General features: G+C 35.4%; 1 non-coding gene across 1 annotated transcript; it reads left to right on the forward strand.

Moving 5' to 3' along the window:
- The first annotated feature begins 1,012 nt into the window (after window positions 1-1,012).
- Window positions 1,013-1,114, forward strand: LOC114116754 (U6 spliceosomal RNA). The gene has a single exon (XR_003590577.1). It is a non-coding gene; the product is annotated as a U6 spliceosomal RNA (small nuclear RNA).
- The last annotated feature ends 2,877 nt before the right edge of the window (window positions 1,115-3,991 follow it).

Below are 3,991 nucleotides of genomic sequence, written 5' to 3' on the forward strand. Positions count from 1 at the left end.
GAAAATGAAAGGAGGAGAGTGAAAAAGTTTGCTTAAAGCTCAACATTCAGAAAACAAAGATCATGGCATCTGGTCCCATCACTTCATAGGAAATAGATGGGGAAACAGTGAAACAGTGTCAGACTTTATTTTTGGGGGCTCCAAAATCACTGCAGATGGTGACTGCAGCCATGAAATTAAAAGATACTTACTCCTTGGAAGGAAAGTTATGACCAACCTAGATAGTATATTGAAAAGCAAAGATATTACTTTGCCAACAAAGGTCCATCTAGTCAAGGCTATGGTTTTCCCAGTGGTCACATATGGATGTGAGAGTTGGACTGTGAAGAAAGCTGAACACCTAAGAATTGATGCTTTTCAACTTTGGTGTTGGAGAAGACTCTTGCAAGTCCCTTGGACTGCAAGGAGGTCCAATCATTTCATCCTAAAGGAGATCAGTCCTGGGTGTTCACGGACGGACTGATACTGAAGCTGAAACTTCAATACTTTGGTCACCTCATGTGAAGATTTGACTCATTGGAAAAGACCCTGATGCTGGGAGGGATTGAGGGCAGGAGGAGAAGGGGATGACGGAGGATGAGATGGCTGGTCGGCATCACCGACTCAATGGACGTGAGTCTGAGTGAACTCTGGGAGTTGGTGATGGACAGGGAGGCCTGGCGTGCTGTGATTCATGGAGTTGCAAAGAGTTGGGCATGACTGAGTGGCTGAATGGATACTAAATACATATTAATTTGTATTCATTAAATTTGTCATCACTGTTACAGAGCAAGGACTTGAGCTGTCTGACCTGCGTAGAAGCCATTTTGCAGTACTGCATTTTTGTAGAAACAGCTCTATTCAGAAGGTGACCATCAAGGAGACAAGAGGCAGGGCTTAAATACAAAATCCAAATTGTTCCTAGTAGTAACTCAGCAGAATGCCATCATTCCATTTGGTGGATTCTCTGAAGTTCTAACTGGGAATTATTTTGAGGAAAGAAAAAAACAAAAACAAAAACACATGCCAGTGTTTGCTTCAGCAGCATATACACAAAAACTGTAATTATAAAAGAATCTTAGCATGGTACCTATGCAAGAATAACATGTTATTTTGTGAAGCTGTCTCTATTTTTTATTGTTTATTCACTCCAGAGTTTTTGTTAAAGTAATGAAAAAATTTAGGACTAGATAGTGGTGATTGTTGCACAATGTAATGAATGGAATTTGTATCACAAAATTTATTAAAATTTGTTAAGATAGCTAAGTATATATATATGCAAAATTTTTAAAATAGCTAAGTATATATATATGCAAAATAAGCTTACAAAAGATACATTCATTTTGTAGAGATTTCATTATATCGCATCATTGTTCCCCATTCTCTTTTACTCTGTAAGAGAAAATTGAAAAATAATTAGAATGACAAGATATGATATATTATTATTTGATTTTTTCTTGTTTTAAAGTTGAGCAAGTATAATAGATTAATATATGGACTATACTGAAAAATAAATACACCATCTTTAATGAAAGCCATGGTAGGACTCTTTTTTTTTTTTTTTTAATCTCACAGGGTCATTTCTAAGAATGCATTCTTTGTTTATAGAGAAAATATCTTCCAGTTTTAACTGCTGGTCCATTCAGAATTTATTTCTGAGTCTCTTGCCTTTTCGCTAGAACTGTCTCCTCCCCAATTTCAATCTTCTTTTGCTAAAGAACCAAAATCTTTTAGTTCTGTATTTACAAGAAGTGAGATTTGACATGTTATGAAAGTGAAAGTTGCTCAGTCATGTCCAATTCTTTGCAACTCCATGTTCTATACAGTCCATGGTATTCTCCAGGCCAGAATACTGGAGTGGGTAGCCTTTCCCTTCTTCAGAAGATCTTCCCAATCCAGGGATTGAACTCAGGTCTCCTGCATTGCAGGCATATTTTTTTTTTTTTTTTTTTTACCTTCTGAAGCACCAGGGAAATCCATGAATGCTGGAGTGGGTAGCTTATCCCTTCTGAATGGATCTTCCTGACCCAGAAATTGAATTGAGGTCTTCTGCATTGCAGGAAGATTCTTTACCAGCTGAGCTATCAGAGAATCCCAGATATGTTATACCATAGTTTAATTTATATTTGTCTCACAAATAATAATACAGTTCTATAACTGTTCTAAGGCCAGATACATGTTTATTAAACACACAGCGTCATTTTTTGTTTTGAACTGCTTCATAACATATCACCAACACTGTCAGAAGATGATAGATTTAGTGTCATTAACTGTTCTTTTACTAGAAATGCAAATTTAAATATGGTTTGTTTTGAATTTGCTCAATTACTTAGACTACTACCAGTTTTCTAATATTGTCATGTCAGAATGTGGTTATGGCAACAATGCAACATTTAGAATAAGAAGAACTAGGTTTTTGTTCACACTTTTTGTTCTTTATTTAGATCTTTCTAATTTAACTTTTTAAGTACATTGTAAATTTTTCTGATAATAGCATGTGCTTGGCCTATCTACTTCTGTTAGCTTAAGAAATAACTAAAAAAAAAAAAAATCTTTGAAATGATTTTGTGCCCTAAGGGAAATCATTATAAATATTACTTGTGGAGTTTGGTATCATAGTAATTGTATAAAATTTTTTGAAATGAAACAAGTTACTGAAAACCCATGAACAAATTCACTGAAATAAAATGGAATTCATTACAAGAAACTGCAGAGTCACTCTTTTTTCCTATACTACCTTTCATTTGCCTCTTGTTATTTTCATTTTCTAGTCTTATCCCTAAAGAAAAACAGAGATTTCAATTCATCTACTGATAACAAGGACTGGTTGTATCTAGTGAAATGTATTACTGCTTTGAGTTTTGCATAGTTCCTTTAAATTCTGCTAGTTGTTGTCCTCTTGGCATGTCCATTTTTCCTCTGGAGTCAGGATCACTATGATCTGTACTTTGATTTCATATTCATTTCCTTGCTGCCCCTTGCACTCTGCATAATGACATGGATGTCTGTCATGTTGAAGAAAGAAGATATTTTTGTGTGTGTGTACTTTGAAATAAGTGAATTTAGAGTTTTGCTGATGCACATGTGAAAATAATATATGATGGAGTGTAAAATTAGTTTTGGTTAAATGGAAGTTTTAAGTAATATTGAATTGTGTAAAGTTAATAATTAGTGAAAGGAAAAAGCCAGAGACAAGGGAAAAAAAAAGTACCAGAGTTAAGAGATTTAAATCTGTGTTTTTCCTTGTTGGTGGTTTCCCTCAGTGGTTATAAAAACATCCCAATACATCTCATATGTACTATTTATTCATTGTCACATGCTTCAAATTGTTTATGTCTATAAGTTAATTATATACATATCCTTACAGAATGGGAAAGACTAGAGATCTCTTCAAGAAAATTACAGATACCATGGGAACATTTCATGCAAAGATGGGCTCGATAAAGGACAGAAATGGTCTGGACCTAACAGAAGCAGAAGATATTAAGAAGAGGTGGCAAGAATACATGGAAGAACTGTACAAAAAGATCTTCATGACCCAGATAATCATGATGGTGTGATCACTAATCTAGAGCCAGACATCTTGGAATGTGAAGTCAAGTGGGCCTTAGAAAGCATCACTATGAACAAAGCTAGTGGAGGTGATGGAATTCCAGTTGAGCTGTGAAAGAGCTGCACTCAATATGCCAGCAAATTTGGAAAACTCAGCAGTGGCCACAGGACTGGAAAAGGTCAGTTTTCATTCCAATTCCAAAGAAAGGCAATGCCAAATAATTCTCAAACTACCGCACAATTGCACTCATTTCCCAAGCTAGTAGAGTAATTCTCAAAATTCTCCAAGCCAGGCTTGAATAGTATATGAACCATGAACTTCCAGATGGTCAAGCTGGATTTAGAAAAGGCAGAGGAACCAGAGATCAAATTGCCAACATCTGCTAGATCATGGAAAAAGCAAGAGAGTTCCAGAAAAACATCTATTTCTGCTTTATTGACTATGCCAAAGCCTTTGACT

The sequence above is a fragment of the Ovis aries genome, chromosome 10 (assembly GCF_016772045.2).
Source record: "Ovis aries strain OAR_USU_Benz2616 breed Rambouillet chromosome 10, ARS-UI_Ramb_v3.0, whole genome shotgun sequence".
Lineage (NCBI taxonomy): Eukaryota > Metazoa > Chordata > Mammalia > Artiodactyla > Bovidae > Ovis > Ovis aries.